Consider the following 22,989-nt stretch of genomic DNA (forward strand, 5'->3'; position numbering starts at 1 on the left):
ACTGTTAGAAAGTAGGGTAGGGGAAAGGGACCTGGGGGTTTTGGTGGACAGTAGGATGAGCATGAGTCAGCAATGTGCCCTTGTGACCAAGAAGGCCAATGGCATCCTGGAGTGTATTAGAATGAGGGTGGGCAGTAGGTGGAGAGAGGTTCTCCTCTCCTCTACTCTGCCCTCGTGAGATCACATCTGGAATATTGTGTCCAGTTCTGGGCCCCTCAGAAGGACAGCAAACTGCTGAAGAGAGTTCAACACAGTGCCAGCAAGATGATGAAGGGAGTCGAATATCTCCCTTATGATGAAAGGCTGAGGGAGCTGGGGCTCTTTAGCTTGGAGAAGACTGAGGGTTGATCTCATTAATGTTTACAAATATGTAAAGAGTGGGTGTCAGGAGGATGAAGCCAGGTTGTTTTCAGTAATGTCCAATGATAGGACAAGGGGCAATGGGTATCAGTTGGAACATAAGAGGTTCCAAAGAAATACAAGGAAGAATTTCTTCACTGTGAGGCTGATGGAGCACTGGAATGGGCTGCCCAGATGGGCTGTGGAGTCTCCTTCTCTGGAGACATTCAAAACCCACCTGGACAAGTTCCTGTTTGACCTAATCTAGGTAGTACTGCTCCAGGTGGTCCTGGTCCGGCATGGGGGTTGGACTAGATGATCTTTAAATGTCCCTTCCAACTCTTAAGATTCTGTGATTCAGTAAATATATAAACATATATATATGTCTCAAGTGTATAAATGTATTTTTTAAAAAGGTCAGATGATAAAGCAGTAAAGAGGAATTATGTGAGAAACAAAATTAATACTTTGAAAGATTTATGACCAGATCTCTGTTCGTTTTACTTTCTATAACAAATTCGCATACATGAGAGAAACAAGAAGGGAAGAATGAAAAAGCATGATTAAGCAGGAGTAGGAGGGGAGATAGAAATAATATAGGACAAGAAAAATGACAAAGGTTCCAATTACTGTTATTAGTAGTGTCACTAATAACCCACTGCAAGAATGGAATCTCAGTATGTTTCCATATCCCATGACAAGCAACTTTGTCCACCTGGAAAAGCTGCTCTTTTTTTTCTAAATTACATGACCAAAAGCTGTCATCTAATATTTTCTTTGTACAAAGAAGTATAGACATTCTGTAAAATAATTTACACTTTAAAAATTGTATTACCTCAGATTCAATTTTAAAACACAATATGGGATTTCCTACCCTGAGTGTTAAGAAGCTTCAAAGTACAGATTAAAGGACAGTCTGTGCTATAACTTGATAGCAATTTAGCATTTATTCTAATTATTATGTTGAGGTCTTCCTTCTTCTCAGTCATCAGTAATTTAGAATCATGCAGAGTTTCCAAAGCATTAAAAAAAAAAAAAAAAAGAAGCATAAAAGCAAATATATCCTTGAGGAATTACCTAGATCCCAAAAGTTACATCTCAAAACTTTAAAAAGTTTCATGAGCTGAGCAAAACTTTGGGGTATTTTGTGGGGTTTTTTTCATGTTATAATAACAGTAGGGACAGATCTAAGACATTACAGTGTAGCTTTAATTTTAAGATAGTGAATGTCAGCTATCCCTTCCAATAACTATAAGCATCCTTCTTTTAAAAACCACCATAGTCTTCACAAAGAAAAGACGCAAGAACAAATGTGGCATTTTGTACCATATTCTCTCCCCAAGTTGTAATGTGATCTTTGGAGAGATACTTAACTTTTTTGACTCTCTGCTTCCTTTCCCTCACACTGAAAAATATGATAATTCCATTTATATTAAAATCTCTATGATATATGAACTTAATTCCATGAAATTAATTTAATGAAATTATTCTCTCTATTAAAGATAAACGTACACTAAAAACATATAAGTATTCAAGCATATGAAAGCTGTAGAGTTAACCATAAAGAAATGCATAACATTCCACAGAGAATTTTCACCAGTAGATGGTATTAGTAAGTAATATGAGGTAAAAAATGTGCATCACCCTCACATGGCAGCTGCACAAAAGCCCTTGTCAAACAAATGTTTTAGAGGGAACATCTCTGAGAAGATTCAGTTTACTCAGCCTTGCTCAACTTCAGGAGACAAAGTTCCTCAAGCAGTTAGGTACCACTAAACTTTCACATGCAACATGCATAATGTTAAGGTTCCTAAGAAATCCCTATGTAAAAATTCAGTCTTGAATATTTTACACCATAAAACATTCACAATGTATTTTACAATGATAAACTGTAATTTATAATTGTTTTTATTTTAAAGGTTCGAAAACAGAGAAGTGTATATACTGCCACTAGGAAAAAAAAAAAATACATTTTTTTTTAAATCCTGGTTTATTCAACAGTGTTGCTAACGCTTTGACTTTTTTGAGAATTGCACTTTAATCACATTTTATCAAAGTAAAATAACTATTCAAAAGTTTTTGTAAGTCATTAATGTTTTTTCTAGATGCTGTGATGAAATACCTGTAACAAATTAAAAAAGATCAATATATTTTCTGAATCATGTTACAAATAAGAGATTTTATAAAAAACACATTTGTTCTTACTCCTGCACAAGACTCAGTTTGCAGTGCTTCTGAGATTTCCAAGTCCCCAGGGTCTCAGAAAAAAAAAAAAGTTAATGCAAAATTATTTTCAGAGGTGGACATCCACCAGAAATTCAACATTAAGTGGTTTTCAAAGATACAGGAAGTTAGAGATCTAGCACTAACAGAGTACCATAATGACTATTAATAAACTTTTTATTCTGACCCTGTAAATTCTTTGTCACAAATTTCAAAAGGATCTAATAACATAGACCGCTCAAGTAACGTGTCCATCATACTGCAATTATTTTCCGATCAAATAGTCAGCTTGTAAAACTGGAGGAGTTTTTTGAAGTTGGTTTTTTTTTTGGTAAGTATGTAATGATTCACCAGATGGCAAAAGCCACTAGGTGGCATTTGTGATTTATTAGGCTGGAAGTAGTGGTTTATTAAGATTTCATCTGATCCTTGGTTTGAAGAGAACAAGACATTTAACATTCCAAGAGATTTAATTCAAGAAAAAATGCTACATAATTAGATAAATGCATAGAATTTTTACTTCTGATGTATCATTTGGATACTGAATTTCTGAAGTTTTCTATTCCAATCCTAGACATTGTCAGGCATGTATTCTCTGACCCCACAATACTAGCTTACATAAGTAATTACTTGTCTACAATTAAGCTGTAAATAATGCAATCACTCCATTCTTGTTCTGTCACTCCTGTTCCAACCACAACAAATAGGGCTAATCACATACTTATTCAAGTGTGTAATTATTCACAGTTAAACTTCTGTCACTTTCACCCTGTTTGGAAACAGCAGAACACAATCTGCAATTAGTGAATGTTGCTGCGAGTACTTTTACTTGGAAATATGCCATGGATTCAGCACCTATGTGAGCAAAGAGCTAAACCTTTTGATCTAAGATCCTCGCATGGTTTCTTCCCCTTGGGCTATTCTATTATCATCCCTCTATAAGGCAGAGAGATCAATGAATTATTATTATTATGTCAAACAAATCTATTGAGAAGTCCCCATGTCTCCCTTGCCAGAGACTTTGTGCAAACTTATACCATGCTTGTATGCATGTATATATATGTATGAGTATATATACCAATGTATACGTATCAATGTGTATCTGAAGATATATGAATCAATCATTTATACAACTGATTTGGATTTTCATTGAAATATCAGTAAAAATCTTAGTATTTGCAAATTAGATTGATGGATATAGGTCTGGAGTTGTCATTTCTACAATGTTTCCTTGGTTAGAATCTGAGGCTGTGAAAAAGATCATTCTAACTTGAAGGGCAACCTTTCATAGCATTATATTCATCAAAACACCATTATACTAGTAGGTGCAGAAACAACTGTGTGTAAACACGCCACTGAAAAGACTAATGCCTTTAAGTCATGCTCCAGTTTGTTGTACTAAAATCTTTCAACTAAAATCATTGTCTCATAATAAATTGAGTGTATCACATATGTAACATTAAACCATGCATGCTCTCATTTCATAGTGAGTAATTTTCTGTCACATCTACTCAGTTTGAGTTATTCCTTACTCTGTCCCAAGGGCTGGTAAAGAACTACTCAGCCTGAACAAGGAGGCAGAATTTGTCCCATGGAGAAGATTGCAAAATTAGAAAGAACTCATTTGCCACCTGTCCTTAGCAGTAATTCCAACAGCAGATGGAATATGAGATTAAAACCAGGACCTGTTTTTTGCTTTCTGACGTATAAACAGATTGTTTAGAACGACTGAGTAAAAGTAGGCATAGAAAGTAATTGTTGTAACACTTGTTTTCAGTTTATCAAAGAAAATGGACAGTTTGTTCCTTCCTTCCCTTGTACTGTTGCCTGCTTCATCCTCAACATAGCTATGGCTCGTTTTGTAATCCTTCTCTTGAAAGTTGTTTTACACCTAGAAATCAGAATGGGTTCACAAAAATTAACACATTACAAACAAACCTTCATTGTAGGAAGGCACTGGTTTTGAAATTCTTTGTTAAATTCTTCAACAGATGCATTGGCTAGTATCATAGGTAAAATAACTCCTCATTTGAGATCCTGTGTGTTTTGAGTCAAGTAGGTATTTTTAAGGGGAAGGGATTAACTAGAATATGTTTCAGTAGACACTGAATGCAAGGAGCAAAGGGGAGTCAGAAAAACAAGCTATCAACCTGCTTTTGTGATGTGAATAGCCAGAATCCTACACTATGAATCTGGAAATCATGAAAGCTAATAATTCAGTGTGCCTACTGGTCAATATATAGAAAGGAAAAGGCTGAGGATTACTGCCTAGTGCTTAATGGCATCTGGCAAGCAAGTTTGAACATGTGGATTTCAATAAAATGCCTGAGTATTCAGTTATCATGGAAACAGTTATACTGGATGGATTCTGTGGCACTTTGCTAGTTAGTTAGTTAGTTGCTGTTGAATTGCAGTGATATGAAATTGCTGTAGTCTCAAGATTCTTTTTGAAACGGCAGTAGCTGCCTCCTGGTATAATGACTCACTTGAACGGTCGATATCAGCCAGAATAAAATGCTCACTAAACATTTCCAAGTTGACAGATATTCTATTAGAGACCTATTATTTGCTGTCAATATGATCCAGGGAGAATGCAGGCATGCTGGATATTGTTTACTTTTTTAGTTGCCTGCTAAGACCATCACCTTTTGCTGTTGATGATATACATATGTTAAACATTTGTTTAAAGTGACTTCCCATCACTGATAAACACAACCCTCCAGATTACATTATGCAAATGAGTTGCAAGGGAAATAAAATAGAATGTCAAATTTTTCTACCTAGCAATGCTTCCCATAGCTTTGTATTTATGACACGTTTAAAAAAAAAAAAAAAAAAAAAGTAATCCTTGGAGGAAAGTGAGTGATTAGATAGTTATTGTTTATAATTCTTCCACAACACCACAAAATCTGTCAAACTGTCATTGCAAGCTGCCATCTGAGAAGCTGCCCTTCAGAGTCTTAATTTCCCTTTCCTTCCCCCTTAAACCCCACTAAAATTATTTACAAGACTGTGGCAACTACATCTGAAACCATCCTTCTCAGATTACTGAAGATCTGTAGACTGTAAGAAATGCTGATAAGGACATGGGTATACCGGTAATAAACCTACCCAGTTTCTTGTTATCATTTGAGGGCAGCATATACTTCATCTATCCTCTTTGACTGGGCAATCAGGGATTTGCCTGCATGCTAAGCATGTCTCCTAGGTAAACCAGCTGCTAATTCTATTGCGTAACCAGTAAGAATAAAAAATAAAGTGGGTTAGGAACTTTTTTCTTCATTATTCACTACTCCGAGTTTAATTTAGAAATATGTCTGAGCTGCAATAAGTTACCAGCGCTGCAAAATATATGTCACAAAAATACAATGCATTAACCAGGTTTTGTGCTCCTTAGCTATGTATTTCATGGAGAGGTGGTAAAAAGCTTTTTTTTTTCACTGAAATGTGAGGTTTTGGACCCCTGAAGCTCAAAATTATATTCAGCTTGCTCATGAATTCATATTGTTTTTCTATCTAAAAGCATGCGAAATTGAACTAATGACATCATTATGGTTGCAATCCATCACACTGGAAAACAAGGCTAAGAAAATCTGCACTGTAGGCTATAATATGCTGAATGGCTCAACAATGTCCTCCCTCAGGGCACGGCCTCTTCCAGCCATAGTTTTAAAGAAGAAAATCACTGCCCTTGGCTTGGAGTCTGCAGTGAAGTGCTTGGGTCCCCCCGAACGGGACACGGCCTCCTCCGGCCATAGTCACCGTCCCTGGCTGGGGCCGTTAATGAAGTGAATAGCTGCCCCTGGTCTGGGGCCAGCTTTAGCAAAATGAGCAGACCACTGATGGGGGTCTTTAAAGAAATTAAAATAAATCTCAGCTTCACTAGTCCTTTCTGTAGAATGCAGGAGAGTCTCTGCTCCAGCACACCTCCTCCTCTCTTTCATCACTGACCTTGGAGTCCGCATGGTTGTTTCTCTCACGGTTCCTACTCCTTGCATAATCATCAGCCAGAAGAAAAAGAAGGGGCAGAAGAAAGAAGAAGATGGAGGAAGAAACCTCCTCTTCCGGCTTCTTCTTAAAAAGTGATCGTGGAGGTGTCTAATTGGCTCAGCCCCAGAAGTGGGTCTGGCTCAGAGCTGGGGAGAGTTGCGAGCAACTTCTTACAGGAGCAATCTTTACAGCCCCTTCCCCCTTACCAGAAAAGGCTGTCATGTCAAACCATGACACCTTTGCTGTTCTGTCTGTTTGAAAATGATTTCTGTCTGTCCAAATGATTTTAAGGAGTGTACTTAAAAAAATAAGATGTTTTTACATGGAATTAAGGATTTCAGAAACTGCTACATAATCTCAAATATTGGTCAGTGATCAGATACAAGTGATTGGATAGTTATAAAAACATTCTCTGAAGAACTCTGTCAGAGTAGGCTCTAAAATATTAAGATTTTCTTCTATAACAGTTACTACATAATTCTGGAAAAAGTAAAAATAGTAACTTATCAGTTTTAAACAAAAATAATTTGTAGATCTGTTACTTTTTTTATGATGTTTCTCTGAAGTTCTTATTGATTGATACTGAAGAAATAATATAACAGTATGTGCAATGACATAAACCAACTTCATATTTGTATGTTTCCCATTGCACAGGACTATATATTTCTTGTACCATATATGTATACAATGTTTGTGTCACTTACAAAAGTTGAACAAATATAGTATGGATAGATTCATGATATTTTATTCTACAATTTATGGCTGGCATGCAAACGTTCAGTTCCTCTTTTTTCCCTGCTCTTCATTTTTTGTGCAATTATTCATTTAAATAGGCTCTCCTGAAATGTGGAAGAAATTAAATGTTCTATCCACATTCATGCTAAATGAATTAATTCTGATTAATGTTAGTCAAATGAATACAAAAGGAATTAATCATTATTATAAAGAAATTAAAATGTTTGACTTTTTAAGCTTTAAGTTACTGCTAGGTTGCATGGCATTAGATATGAACCCATAGCTAAACCCCTAGGTGCCAGGATTTGGGGAATATTAGGAGGAGTCTACATCTGCAACTAGACTGGGAATTTTGTTCGCATCTCTCTTTGAAAGTGATACCTATTATGCATGCTCTTTTGAGTTCCTAATTTGTTTTTAATTGGTTTATGTTTTCTAGTAGCTTTTAGCCACTGCCCTGAGTCAGAAGGCAGAAATGAGCTATATATCTACGTAAGCTTGCTTGGCTATATACAACTGGGTATGAGTAAAGTGTTAAAATTCAGAAGTTACACATGGGGGAAGATAAAAGAATGATTAGAAGAGATGTGAATAACGTGTGCTGCTATGTCTTGTTCCTCTTTCCATATTTAAAATACAGAAACTGATCAGTAATATATAATAAATTGTCTCCACAGGTTTTCTTTCTGATAATCAATGCAAGTTAACGTTATTTCTTAAATTCTTAGCTGAGATACCTTTGCTGATCATTGGATAGTCAAATTTCCAACAGTTTAGATGTCAGTTGAACTGGTTTCATAATAAATTGCGCATAACTCTGCATTTATTTCCCCCTAATATTTTGTCATTACTTCTACTTCCCACTATTCTCTGTCATCTCAGTACTAGGTAACGTGATGTGCTGAAATCACAGAATCACAGTACCACAGAATGAGATAGGTTGTGAGGGACCTAAGCAGGTCCCAATAAAACTAGGCCAGTCATGAGGCCAGACCAAGTTACTCAGTGCTTTATGCAGTTTGGTCTTGAAAATCCTCAAGACTGGACACTTCACAACCTCTATGGTCAATTTGCTACACTGCTCAACTGTTCTGATAAAGAAAAAGGTTTTCCTTACCTGTTCTCCTCCCCATCTTTGAAGAGACAGATTCAGACTTCTCAAGTCAAGATGCTGCTTATGATATTCTCATCTAGGTGGAGTTACCTCTAAACAGTAAAGCATAGACTTTTAGAAGTGAACAACAGGGAAGTCAGTGATTATGTACTACCATATTTCTGAACACACAAAAAGACCGTTTGTTCCTTCAGAAGTATTTTTGAAAGACAAAAATAGCCATTGGTAGGCACAAATGCATGAGAGGGAAAGTCCATGTCAGATAGAGGCTTTACCAGACCCTTTAAAGGACTCTTCGGCTGCCCATCTTCTGACAATGATCTTTCAATTTCTTCTAATCCAGTTCAAGTGTCCTGGTAGGGAGTATGTCTATCTGTCTTACTAGAGATCAGTCTTTAGATTCCAAGTTCCAATAAAAGAGTTAATGTCTTGACTCCCGATGCAGAGTTTTGTTCTACCTTTTCTCAATATTTCTATTCTATTGTGAATTAGAATTGTTTAATAAAATCACAGAATTAAACTATAATGTAAAGTTGAAAAGATGAAGTCACTTCAGCATGATGAAAGGGGAATAACTGAACAGAACATTTGTCATATGATCGTAAGAAAACTGAGGAAGATTCTCCAGCATTTTCAGTGAACTATTGCTTATTTTGGAAGCAAGATGAAGAGAGCAATAATACCATCAAATCAGAAAGTTCTCTATATGATCTGATCTGTGACAACTGTTTGCATGTGAATAGCTACAATAGTGACATCACACTAGGTTTGGGTTTTGCGTACGTAGTTTAAATAATGACCCCCCCATCTGCTAGGCCTTGCTTACCATAAAATAAGAAGTGAGAGTACTGCTCTGAACTTCAGTTCTAGTGTCTGCTAAAATGTTTCGGCATATAAGAATGTCCCAACAAGCAGATGATGCCTTCAACATGTGATCTGCTCTGTGTAATACCATGATCCTGAGAAACAGTTGAATACCAATTTATCTGCAGCTTTGCTGAAAGGTTTATAGCACAATGAGCAGTAATCACATTAGCTGCCTTTATCACTTGGACTGTACATTACATTAACATAATGAAATTTTATAGCTTTAAGAAATATTAAACAGAAATGAAGGCAAGCAAAGCTTCACTAGCAGATTTACAACATCTCTTATCCCTGCTCAGCTACAATGTGTATACTCAGAGAGAATATTATTTCCAGTTCTTTAGAAAGAGCTGTTCATTTCAAACATTGTTTCATTCTGCTAAATATTTATCATCTAATCTGTTTGTTGAGAGGTGTAGAAACTGCTTTCATCCTTAATCCTGATTTTAAATTGTTACCTTTTTTCCCCACATATATATCTGTAACGGAGAGACACATACATACACACAAACTTCTGTAAGTGATTAAGAGGTGGAAGTCTCTTCACTGAAATCATATCACTGAAATTCAGTATAAGATGAATAACTAATTTGCCTTTTACAAATGCTTGATTTTCTTCTAGGTATGTGAAATATCTTTGGATTTTTCTGGCTGGGAAAATCAGTAAATTAAATAAACAATGGAAGGAATCTAATTCATCATCTCATTCCAGTCATCTCCCTGAAATAAAGGAAAAGAGCACTGCAAACAAAAGCAACTGTTCATATTTGAAAGGGAGTTTGAAGGAGTAATATTAAAAGTATATTTTCCTTGTTTCCACATTCTGACAGAAGAATAAAACTGGAAAAAAGAACCAAAGGCATTATTGGAAAAAAATCCTTATATACTTCTTACCTTATTAAATATGCATTTTTTACCAATCTCATCAGAAATAATTACTAGTCCTAGCCAGACTCTGAAATTGCTCTGCAAAAATAGTTCTAAATAATTATGTCTTATGTCATCATTCTTGAGTAGACTACTATCGGTTTCATGGCTATCAATGTTCCTAAACCTTCATTTAGAGTTGTATTCAAACCCTCACTTGGTGAAGATGTGATCCACAGCTCACTAGCACTGGTAAAAACAGAGAAGGTCTACTCTAAGCCTCTCATCTCCTTTCATCATTATCAGCACTATGTCTTGTTCTTATGGAGCAAGGGATGCAACTGCAGTCAAAAGTCCTATTAAGGCTAAACATTTCCAGATTGACTTAAGACTTGGGTCTAGAGTCTGATACTAAAGATGTTGCCCACACTGAATCTTTAAGCTAGATAACCATAGAAGTCACAGTGAGTTGTATGTGAGATGTAGGTGTAGGAATGGCTTCACAGCCCTTGTATAGTACAGGTGAAGTTTTATTGTATTTTTCTCTGTTAACAAGTGTTTTACTGACACTGGCTTCCAGGAAACAGATGAAGATTATGTATTTTAAGAGTTATGTACATACCTCTACATGTGTAATTCACTGTTCTGTGGTCTTTTTTTAATAAATAATTTGCATTTATAACTGATTTGCATTTCCAAAGATTAAAAAAGATACATAGTGAAGTTGCACTTAGGGAGGAAGAGAAGAAATGCTAAGTTTACTTTACCAAGCTGTTTATGACAATGGCATTGCTCCTTCACATAATTTAACTCTTTCTGGAGAATTGGCAACTTTTTCTTACTGAAGTAAAAGTTATTCAGCATCTTGATGTGTTGATTGAGAGTCAGCTGAATATGAGTCAGCAGTGTACCCAGGTAGCCAAGAAGGCCAACGACATCTTGGTTTATATCAGAAACAGTGTGAGCAGAAGAGCCAGGGAAGTGATTGTGCCTCGTACTTGACACTGGTGAGGCCACACCTGAAATACTGTGTTCAGTTTCCGGGCTCTCACTACAGGAAAGACACCGAGGTGCTGGATTGTATCCAGAGACAGGAAATAAAGTTGATGATGGGTTTAGAGCGCAAGTCTGATGAGGAACAGCTGAGGGAGCTGAGGTTGTTTAGCCTGGAGAAAAGGAGGCTGAGCACTCTCTACAACTACCTGAAAGGAGGTTGTAGCAGGGTGGAGGTTGGTCTCTTATCTCAAGTATCAAGTGCTGGGATGGGAGAAAATGGGCTCAAGTAGCACAAGGGAAGTTTCAGATTGGACATTAGGAAGAATTTTTTCACTAACAGGGTTGTTAAGCACTGGAACAGTCTGCCCAGGGAGGTGGTAAACACCATTTCTGAAGATATTTAAAAGACATGTAGATGAGGTGCTGACAGACATGGTTTATTGGTGGACTTGGCAATTGTAAGTTAGTGGTCATCTAAATCTAAAAGACGATTTCCAACCAAACTATACTATGATTCCATGATTTTGTTAAAAGAGAGCAAATATTAAGCCCTGAACAATTAAGTACATTTATTCATCCCAGTGGGTTTCCCATCTATCTCTGACTCTGCAATAATGGACCCTTTGGTCTCTGAAAGGGAAACGTGGTGTGGAACTGAAGAGTTTGAGAGTTAACATATTTGCTATTTAAAAAAACAATTTGGACATTAAAGAGTCTTCATGTAACAGATTTAATTCATCTATGCAATACAGTAAGTTTTAATTTAGGCAATCAAGAATTTATTTATATTTGTGTACACTGTTTTTTGTTTGGTCAATGAGTTGTCAGATTTTCATTTATTCTTAAAGTCTCATAAGCAGATGATCTGAAGTGCAGTTAATTATCAATTAAATTTTCTCAGAGTAGATTGTAAAAAGATCAGATTAACCCAATTAGGAAGAATGGAGCTTCCTTCTGCACCTCTATGCTCTATTTTTTTGATATTTATATGATAGCATAGGAAAGTAATCAATCTTTTCCTGTCAATTATAAAAGTGCTTCTAAAATGAAATGCTAAAAAAGTCAGAAATGCATAATTAAAAAAAATAGTAGAAATACATTCTTTTGTTTGGCTTTTTACTCTCTGCATGGTCAAATGCTATTGTCACAAAACAGATGACCTTATAGATTTGTAGACTTTTTATTATCTGTGATATTTTTGGTTTACAATCCTTCCCCTGCTGAAGGCTTGGTATAAATGCTACACTTCAGTGAGGCAGTTATAGTCACTGTAGTACAAATTTGGATGTTTATTTTTTTTCAGGAAAAATACTTTGCCATGAGACATGAGAAAGACAAATTCAAGATTGGATTAGATCAGTATTTTGTCTGAAGGCCTAAGAAACGCAAAACTTTGGATAGGACTGAATCTCCCCAACCACTGAGTTTATGACCTAGTTTGGAAACAACTAAATGTTGCTTTCAATGGTCTTGATTGAAATAGCAACTACCTTATAGCCAGGTTTTGCCCCTGCTAGTTGTAACGAGAGGCTGTTCAAGTACTACGCTGACAGATTAAAGCATTTCAGTGTTCATACTTAGTATATTCATGAATAGTTTGAAATTATTTACTCTTCAGCTTCAATAACTGTTTTCCTCTCTATTTAACTCAATTTGTATTTACAAATAACATTAAGACTTTGAATTTCTTTGGTTATCCCAGTGTAGCACTTACCTTTACACAAGTGGATTCAACTTTTTTTTTTTTTCCCCCTTTCAATATGAGGTATAGGAGTGGCATACAAAACTCCAGTTTTGCAGACTGATATGAATATTCCAGGTTTTCTACTGGAAGCACTTCTCCCTGCATTTTCTGGAGTCACACTTACCTTCCTCTAAGCTGTTTTCTATTGGTTACTTAGCATCATCTTCATATTCACTAATAAGTTCAGCTTCTTTTTTATTCGCTTCCAGATATCTTCCAGTTTATGACAAATTCTTGCTGTAACTCTTACTGTGCACCACTGGCGATACTGTTATGTTTACATTTTGTGTTATTTCCATTACACCATTCCTCATATTCACCCATTTATTGCACGTTTGCAGGAGGCAGGTCAAGGAAAGGATTCATCAGTCTCCTTTGCAGTTCTGATGCCTTCTGTTTGTTTCTAGATCTGTATCAGGTTATCTTTTAATGAAAATCGTTAAGTTTATATCATGTCCCTTGTACTTGTTCCCAATGGCTTGCTCTTATAATCTTCTCACTCCCACTTTTTCTCTTTTCTTTTTTTAAATTTAGATTCTTTATCATAAAATTTAAGAATTGTATTGCTAAAGAAGCTTTACATTTACTGACTATACTATTTGGATCAGTTTTTGGCTTAATGTTTGTCCTGTGCACAAAAGAATTCTGTTTATGGTAAGAGGATATATGACAACATAAATAATTAACAACAATATGGTGCACACACATGCAAAACCCTCCTGTTGGTATTACAGTAGAATATTAAGCTATGTACAGTACACTTGTCTCATAGTATATAAACACAGTTACACAAATTGATCCAGCATAAGCAGACATCTTGACAGATATGTTAACCTCGGGACTCTGCATACTATGACTCACTGCCTATAGTCATAGTATCAAGGAGAAGTAGCTTTAGTGGAGTGGTTGCTGATCTCAGCTTTGAATTCTTGTTCATGATGAGACAAATATTCAAGCTTTTCATGTATCCTAAAACCATTTAAGAGTGGTGGTGATTTAGATAGCTTTTCTATGAGTATAGTTATTTGCATCAGCATGGTACCAGAATGTACTTGTTCCTCCCTGACAATGACTTTTTACAGGGCAATCTGAGTCAGATTCTAATGCACTTTAAGCTATGAAAAATATATCTGAAAGTTTTCTAAGATGTAATTCCTGAGACCAAGAAAATAATAAAGCCTTGCAAACTCAGTTGTATTAGTCCCAAACAAATGACTGTAAGATTAAAATATTAGTGCCATCTACAATCTTTATGAGAAAAAAAAAAAGCCAAAACCAAAAACCAAAAAGTGCTGATGACTTGATTTGAAAGTTACCACTCTTTCTTTTGCCTTCATAAGTCTGGGAAAAAATGTCTGGTTTTAGATTCCTTTCAGAGGCCAATTTCACTCACACCTACTGCTCTCCACTTTTTTACTACCCACCCAAGAAACAGCTGAGTATAAATAGATGAAGACATGTTTTCAAAAGCTGATGGCTATCTTGGGGATCTGTTTAGTGGGTTGACTTCAGATACTTGTAGATTTTAAGAAAGCTAGTATTTTCACAGAAACTGGTTTTGAAATTCTGTCTCATGTACCATTACAAAAAGTGCATGCAAAAATATTTTTGCTGCTTAATCTAGTTATAAATTTAGTTTATTAAAATACCTTCAGTTTGTTATCTACTCTCTGAAATATGCCGTTTCCCGACTCGTGTTACTGCTGAAAAGCTTGACTTTCATCTATAGTCCTCAGAATTGTGGTGAAAAAGCATATTAAGGACACCAAAACCAGAAAACAAAATGCTCCCCAAATTACATTTTAAAATTCCATCCCACTGTGTTTAAGTTTGATTTATAAGGCTTGAATACTAAATGTTTTAGGTAATTTGGAAGTTAATAATGTTAGATAAACATTGTGTCTAAGTGTACTATTTCAATATTTTCCATATTTGGTGTCTCATTTTAGCTAGCATTTTGGAACAGGATAATCCAAACATCTGTGGATTTACCCATAAAGTACAGAACCATATTTTTCAAAAGCAAAAAAGTCTCAAGAAATTATTAGTCCACTGTGAAACAAACAATAATATGAAACCACAAATATCCAAAACTGATTTTTTTCCCCCAAAGGAGTTGCTTTCATTCTGCTGTTATACTTCCTTAAGCTATGCACGTTCATGTGCATGCTGAGCAAATTGTCTCTATAGTCATTTTTTTTCTACTCATAGAGAATGCATTATCATTGCAATTCTCTTTTTGTGCTTCCCTGAGCTACTCAGTTACCAAGATTCCTGCTGACTGAGTCATGTTTCCCATCTATCAAGGATATACAATTTTCACAGTGGCAACTCAGCCTTATCACATTTGTACCTATGTTTAGAAAGGACATCCAATCTCAGTGTGGAGTACCATTTTACAATGAAATAATAAAACATACTCCTATAAAACTGAAAATCAGAATTAGGACTACTGATTACAGAAAAGTGAATGTTAATATATGTAGTCTAGAGCCTTGCATGTCTCAAACACTAGAAGCTTTTCTGTAATCATCTTAAATCCATATAAATAGTTAACCACTTAAATATACACCTTACAGACATTTTAGTAGTGAACCTGAAGTTTTAATTCTGAAAACACTTATACTGTACTTTATGAGACCAAAACTTTGGAAATTTTTGGAGGCACTTATTTTAATTTTTAGGTTCTGTAGATATTTAGATTTTTTTATTTTGACCAATAGTAGCCCAAGAGCTCACATTTTTGCATTTAGTTGCATGTCCTAGAAGCTTGCTCTCTGTCTTATGTGTAGCTCAGATCAGTTGAGTTTTATCTTCCTTTATCTCATATACTGAATTATTTAAATTGAAAAGTGAACTGTGAAAACACAAATATTTCTGCCCAAAAAGGGAGCAGAAAATGAGACTATATTTATTCCTCCTTTTATCAATTAACAGTTAATGGACTCAGTCAAGCTGCATAATATTTAGGTTCTATTTTACACTGATGGCTCATAGCTCTTAAGGTAATTTTTTTCTAAGTGTTAACCATCAAGCTATAGCAAAAACTACTACTGAAAGGTATTCTACATTTCTTTCGATGTTCCTCTATTTTGCACAGTCTAATTAAATGCTTGATGGGCAAAAGGAGGAAAAAAAAATAAAGCAACCACTAGGGAGAGAAGTAAGAGCTGAATTTTAATGTTATTAAGCACCTTAACATGATAACACTAAATACAGCAGGGAAGCTACTATCTTGGTATTTAGAAATATTTGCTTAGAAAGTGGAAGAAGTTTCAAATGCCAACAGGCACTGGAACAAGTATTGTAAACCCTATGCTTCAGAATAAGAAGATATGGGTACAAAAAAAAATATGTTATGCTTCTTGAGAACTTTAAGGGACAAGATCACAACAGGTGAATAGCTTCTTGAAGCAGTCAAAGTCAGGGTACATACCCATTCAGGGCCTAAAGTTGAGCAACTCTGAACACTATGAGACTGAAAATATGCTCTTTCATTGGAGCTCCCTTTCTGGCTAGCCTAAACATGCCTCTGATATGTACGCTGGTTTCTGTAGATATCTTTTCAAAATAGCTATGTTTGTACTGTAAATAGAAACGAGATAATTCAGGATGTCAAATGGCTATATTATAGTGCAGAAGACAACTAAAGTATCAGAGGACTGATTCCTTGTATCATGTGACTTGAATTAAGCTGGTAATTTGTACAGCATTCAGTTATAGATCTTTAAAGAAACAGTTACTAATGTGAGCTTCTGAAGATATTTGAAATGTGTGTATTTAGGTAGCTGTTCATTCTACTCCTCCAGAAAATGTTGCCCACCTGTCTACTGGAAAGCTGCCTTTAAAACAGTTAAAGTTAAACAAATCTTATATTTCCTTTTAAAGAAAAAAAAAATCAACAAAAAAAACTCTCACCAAACCAAAAGCCCCCAAAACATTCAGATAATATTTTATAAAGTCTGAGAGGGATTATTTAATTTCTGTGTTCTGAGCAAAATTGCCAAACACCTCTATAGTCATTATTATTAAGATAAAGAGAATTCAACCTACTAATGTCTTATTACTACTGCAATTTCTTATCAAGAGCATTTCAATTTCCTTGTAAATCTGAGCTTCTGTCATAAACTGTCAGCCTTTTAAAATTTTGCCTGTAACAACAATAAGAAACAAGTAAGTCTGATACTAAATGTTATATGGTCTTTTTAATGGATTTTTTACTCTTCAAGTTCTATTTTTGCTTCTGAATTTCAATTATCTTTTTCTAGCAAATGATTTGGAATTGAATGCCTATTGCTCATCAAATTTAGATATTACAAAATGTATATTAAAAAAGATAACTGCAGAAATAATGAACTACAATGTTAATAGGTGAAATCATCTCTTGAGAGGAAAAATGTATCATGAAATCTTTTACCTCAAAATGTTACCAAAGAAAAGGCGACAGTGGTATTTGGAGTTTAACTAAAGTAATAAATAAATAAGACTGAAAGTTTCTACTTTATTTATCAAAAATTATCTCATTCATGTTTGTCCAACAAATGGGTCAGAATCCAATGCAAGACTAAAAATGTATAGGTGAGTCAACCACCACATTATAATATGAAGAAAAATATCCCTTCAGGAAGACAACACAAACCTAGACCTAAAATCATGGTTTTCCTAAAAGGATTATTTGAGAACAATGGAAGACTAATAACTTCAGCAATACCAAAAAGTTCAAACCTCTGAATTTTCTGCCAATGAAGAATATAAAGTTTCATTTGTTAGAAACGTATAACAATGAACAAAATATTTTATTAGAAACTGATTTTTCTGCTGATTTTCCTATATTTATAGTACGCTGAAATTACGCAGCATTATATGCCTCTCATTTATCTTTTGTATAATTACTTCTTATCCTCCTCCTCTCTTAGAGAAGTGATACTGACTGGCATTGAGAGTTGCATGAGAATGGATTTCAGCTCAAACCCTCAGAAGCTGTTTTCAAAGAATCAAAGGAATACTCCCTGCACACCCAGTGCTTCAATAAAGGAATGCCTGCTGTTTAATGCTGCATTGGTGTGAAGGAGTTTGTTCCTAATTTTGGTGACAAATGGTTTCCAAGTTTATTTTCTCAGTCTTGGTTCTCATCTGTTGATGGTGGGTCAAGATAAAGGAAAGCAGCTCATGTCAGCAGTGGATGGATGACAGTATATTCCTATTAGTACCTGAGACTGTGGGTAATTCTGTAATTGGAGCATATCTACATCTTTCAAGTTGTTCCATGTACAATTCAGTTAAACTAATCAAAGTTTATCTGGAAGTGGGTATAACAATTTTTTGCCAATACTTTTCTCCATGATACAAAGTGGTTGATAGGGTAAGGAGGTAAAGGATCTGCAGTGGTGTGAACAAAAGAGACATAGCAAACAACAAAATGAGGCTGAAAAGGGATCACAAGAAGTATAGGCATGTAAATAAGAAAGTGCTAGTGCAACTGCCTTGTGAGGAAAGTACTCATGACCTTTCTGGGGAATCAGCACACTTGAATGTCCATCTGAATTGCCTGTACACTAACGCATACAGCCTGGAAAACAAACAGGAGGAATTAGAAGTCTGTGTCAGTAACAGGATTATGACCTCATTAGAATAATGTATATGTAGTGGAGTGTAAATCATGCAACTGGAGTGCTGCAATGGAGAAATACGGGTACCTCTAGGAAAGACAAATTGTGAGTACAAGAAGAGAGAGCTCCCCCATATATGAGAGACCAACTGGAATGCAGGGAGCTCTATCTTGTGATGAGTGACAAGTCACTTGAGAGCTGGTAGGCTGGGAATTAGTGGGCAGATGAACATGAGTCATTTCTAACAGAGGAGTAGTTGAGGACTTCTTCAGACAATAAGAATAAGCTTTATATTTCCTATCTCTGGTTCTCATGAGGGACTTTCATCACTCTGATGACTGCTGGAAACAGCTTAGTGAGGCAAAAGCAAGTGAGGAGGTTTCTGGAGTGCATTGACAACATCTGATCGAGGAGTCAACAAGGAGAGGTGCTCTGTTAAACCTGATACAAACAAGGAAGAACTGGTTAGGGACATGGATATTGGAGTCAGGCTAGGGCTGCAGTAATTGTGGGATGGTGGCGTTCAGGATCTCAAGATGTTACAGCAAGACAAAAAGCACGATTATCACCCTGGAATTCAGGAGAATAGGCTTTGGCCTGTTCCCTTTGCTCAATAGAAACAAATGTAAAGTCCTGCAACTAAAGAGGAATAACCTCGTGTGGTCAACTGATTGAAAAAACAGCTTTGTAGAAAAAGTTATGAGTCCTGGTGGACACCATGTAGAGCATGAGCCAGCAATGTGCCCTCACAACAAAGGCCAGTAGTATCCTAGGCTGCATGAGCAGTGTTGCCAGCAAGTCAAGAGAGGTGAGCCTTCCTCTCTACTCAGCACTGGATTGCTGTGTCCAGTTCTGGGCTCCTCAGCATCAAAGAGACAGGGAGCTATAGGACAGAAACCAGTGAAGAGTTACAAAGTTGATGAAAAGACAGGAACATCTTGCATATGAAGACAGGCTTAGAGCACTGGAACTGTTTAGCCTGGAGAAGAGGAGGCATCATCAATATCTAATAATGCCTGAAGGGAAGGTTTAAAGAAGAGAGCATGAGGCTCTTATCAGTGGTGCCCTGTGACAGGACAAGAGGCAGTGGGCACAAAGTATAACATGGGAGGTTCTGGCTGAACATCAGGAAGCTCTTTTTTTACTATGAAGATGACCAAGCACTGGTACAGGTTGCCTAGTGACTTTGTGGATCTTCCATCCAGAGAGATATTCAAAAGCTGTCTAGTCACTGTCCTGGGCAACTGGCTTTAAGTGGCCTTGTCTTCCTTCATCATGAGAAGAGGACAAGATGAACTCCAGAGCTTCCTTCTCACTTCAACTTCTCACTTCACCTGTAAGAAAGGTTTTTGCAAGAATGCCATAGGATGTGATCCTAGAAAGAAGAGTTGTCCATGAGAGCTGATTGATATTCAAGGGTCACCTACTACAAGCTCTATAATCCCAACAAGCAGGAAAGCAAGAAAATGTTGCAGGAAGCTTGCATGGATGAGCAAGAACCTCCTGATTGAACTCAGAGATAAAAAGAGTATTCACAAGAAGTGGAAGATGGGGCAGGTGACCCAGGAAGAATCTAAAGAAAATATCCAATCATGCAGGGAAGGGGTTAGAAAAGTCAAAGTTCACCTTGACTTGAATCTGGCAAGCTATGTGAAGGGCAACAAGAAAGGACTCTGCAAGCACATAAACAGCAAAAGAAAGACCAGGAAAAACTGTGTTCCTACTAATGAATGGGCAGTGGCTTTGTGATAAGAGCATAACAAAGACTTATATACTCAAAGCTAACAACTGGAGATACACAAGTCCATGGGGCCTGATGCAATGCACTCTCAAGTGAGAAGGAAGCTGGTCAATGTCATTATACTCTTTGAATGGCGCACGGAAATTTTCCTGAAAGACTGGAGAAGAGCAAATGTCATTCTGACCTTCAAGCAGAAGGAACAAAGGAAGGCTTCACCTCAGTCCTTGGTAAGGTGATGGTGTAACTAATTCTGGAAGTCATTTCCAGACACATGAAAAAGTGATTGGGGCTTTATGAAGAGGAAAGCACATTTTACCTTATTCTATGACAGAACTAGCTTGATATATGAGGGGAGAGCCATGGATATTGTTTACCTTGACTTTAGTAAGAGTTTTGTCTCCTATATTAACCCAATATACAAGTTGACGAAGCATGGATTAGATAAGTGGATAGTGAGATGGAGTGAAGAATAAACAGATGAATTTCAAAAAGTTCCAGAAAGGCAACCTGCTTTAGTTGACCTTGCTTGAACACTGGTGTTGCACTAGGTATTCTAAAGAGATCCCTTCCAGCCTCAACAGTTCTCTGATTCTATGATTTGGTACTTGATGAGGTACCTTCTGCATTTCTTTTCACTGATGTTGATAAGAATATCATTAAGTGCCTGATCTCTCAGAGGTATGCACTGAGCAAATGCCTCTGAGGTCTAGGTACTATGCCGTATTCAGAAGGGATTGTGTCATAGGTCAATAATTTTAGAAAATGGATGTTAAAAAATCACCTGTAAACATCTTAGAGCTTGCTAGGAAGGAAGACTGAGAAATCATAGTCCCAGAAAATGGTGATACTTAATTTCTAAGGTGATATTCCAAAATTATTCTATTTACTTCACATCTATTGGTTTGGATTAGGCCCTATTTTGAATAAACGACAGTCATTGAATAAAATATACAAATGAAGAAACATTTTTAAAATACCATGGACAGAGAAGGTCTACATCAAATAACTGCTTTTTTTTGGTTTTGTTTAGTCAAAACAAAGAAATCACATTATCAAGAGTCTTAGTACTTATAAAATAGCTATGTAACTTTTATTAGATGCAATGAAGGCATTTTTTTCTCTTTTACAGACAGAAATGTAATAAATAAGCAATCTAGCCCCAAGATAAAATCCTGCTATGTGTGGTGTAGCTTGTTTCCTCACTTGTGGTGATAAAAGTCCCTGAGGGTAAATTCTGCACTGAAATTATCCCTGCCAAAATTCTGGCTTTCTTACTTACTGAGTTTGGATATTTTACTTTGGTTGTTTGGTTTTTTTACTTCCTAGTCATTTTGGAAATAGCTGTCCTGTAAGATGGGAGGGGCTGTAAACTTAGGATGAGAAGAAGGGAGAATAGGTGCCTGGGGAAGAGGGATTCTAATTTAGCTTTGTCATCAAAACTAGTGTCATGAAACACTAGGCTAAAGTATTGTGTATCTGGAGTATTGTGTCCAGTTCTGGGCTCCTCAGCTCAAGAGGGACAGAGAACTTCTGGAGATAGTCCAGCGCAGGGCCACCAAGATGATCAGGGGACTGGAACTTTTAGTATGTGGAAAAGCTGTGGGAACTGGGGCTGTTTAGTCTGGAGAAGAGGAGACTGAGAGGAGATCTTATTACCATTACCAGATCTTATTACCATTACTCTTTAGATTATAAATATCTAAAGAGTGGGTGTCAGGAGGTTGGGACATCCCTTTTTGTAGCTAGCAACAGGACAAGGGGTAATGGGATGAAGCTGGAACACAAAAAGTTCTACTTAAATATAAGAAAAAACTATTTTACTGTGAGGATGATGGAGTAGTGGAACAGGCTGCCCAGAAGGGTGTGGAGTCTCCTCCCTTGGAGGTTATCACATCTATAAGTGAAATCTACAGGTGGGCTCCATGACTATTTGATCTTTGGTGTCCTATGGCTACTTGATTTTGCTTCTGTATATTCTGCATATATCACACTTTGTATGCAGCCTGACCCTTCATCTGTTCTGTCACTAAAAGACTTGTCCAAAAGACAAAGTCCAAGTCCAAAAGACATCAATGAATGGGTCATGTTCTACTTTGAAGATTTAGAAAGAAAAAAAAAAAAAGAAAAAAAGAAAAGAGAAAAGAGTAAAACAGTTTATTTGGCCTTTTAGCATACTTCTACACATCTTTATATCCCTCAAAGTCCTAATGAATTTGAAGGTTTATAATTTATTTTAACTTCAAATGACAAAACCCAAAGTAGTGTAAGTATTGAAAGGCAGGACAGGCAATTGCTCATTTAACTGCAGATTTCAAACCAAGATACATTTGGTAATTCATAAGGTCCAGGAACAAAGAACTGAAACAGAATTGTCTATTCCATGTTTTGAAATGCAAGCTTCCTGTTAGCCTACTAAAGAACAATCTTCAAAGGCAGTTACTGAACAGAATCCCATCTATGCGACTGATAAAAACTCAGCTACCTAAAAGGTCCAAGGAAATAGATCTATACCTCAGCAACTATGACACATTACACTTAATATTATTGAGTTTTAAATGAAATTGAATACTTCTTCTAAAATAAGGGTGTTTTTTTTACATTACTGCACTCGAATATGCTTCATACCTCTCTTCCAAGAAATTATTATTCCCCTGAGTACTTAAAATTTTATAATTCTGTTATAATTCAGAAGTTCTCAATGCATTTTAGAAATTATTATTTTTTAAAATTAATTTCATATAATTCTACTGGAACTATAGACAGA

Source organism: Colius striatus, chromosome 6 (assembly GCF_028858725.1).
Source record: "Colius striatus isolate bColStr4 chromosome 6, bColStr4.1.hap1, whole genome shotgun sequence".
In the NCBI taxonomy this organism is placed as follows: domain Eukaryota; kingdom Metazoa; phylum Chordata; class Aves; order Coliiformes; family Coliidae; genus Colius; species Colius striatus.